The following is an 853-nucleotide window of genomic DNA, read 5'->3' on the forward strand; positions in this document are numbered from 1 at the left end:
GTGCGGCGTGGGCCGGAGCGGAGCGCGGCGGGGCCTGGGCGAGCCGGGAGCGCAGCCCAATGGGTGTGCTGGGTGTGCCCTGTGTTTGTGGTGTGTGTGCTCCGTGTGTGCCTTGTATGTGTGCTCCATGTGCTCCGTGTGTGCTTTGTGTGTGTGTGCTTTGTGTGTATATGTGCGCCGTGTGTGTGCTCCATGTGCGCTCCGTGTGTGCCCTGTGTGTGCTCCGTGTGTGCCTTGTGTGTGTGCTGTGTGTGCCTTGTATGTGTGCTCCATGTGCTCCGTGTGTGCTTTGTGTGTGCTCCATGTGCTCTGTGTGTGCTCCATGTGCTTTGTGTGTGCTTTGTGTGTGCTCCATGTGCTCCGTGTGTGCTTTGTGTGTGCCCTGTGTGTGCTCCATGTGCTCTGTGTGTGCTCTATGTGCTTGACAGCAGGGTGGATGGCACCAAGAATTGCATGCCTGTCTTTAGCAAACGAGGGAGTGATGAAAATGACAGGACTTGACTCTTTTAAGTGCCAGGTTTGCTCGCTGGTGTAAGTGAAATCTGGAGGTAAAATTCAGTGTAAGGACATAGTCAAAGTGTATAGTGGTGTTTCCATTTAGCAAACAGTTTGATGCAGCTGCAGTGCTCAGCATGACAGTTGTGTGCTTCCCTGCCTGGTAAGGCAAGCTAAAGGGGCTGTAGAGCTGTAGAATTTTAGGGGTTGGAATGGACCTGACAGATCATCTAGTCCCAAACCCCTGCCCTGGGCAGGGATACCTCCCACTAGACCAGGATTGTCAAGGCCTCATCCAACCTGGGTTTGAACACTGACAGGGCTGGGGCAGACACAGCCTCCCTGAGCAAACTGTGCA

This window comes from Acanthisitta chloris, unplaced genomic scaffold (genome assembly GCF_000695815.1).
Source record: "Acanthisitta chloris isolate BGI_N310 unplaced genomic scaffold, ASM69581v1 scaffold30512, whole genome shotgun sequence".
Taxonomy (NCBI): domain Eukaryota; kingdom Metazoa; phylum Chordata; class Aves; order Passeriformes; family Acanthisittidae; genus Acanthisitta; species Acanthisitta chloris.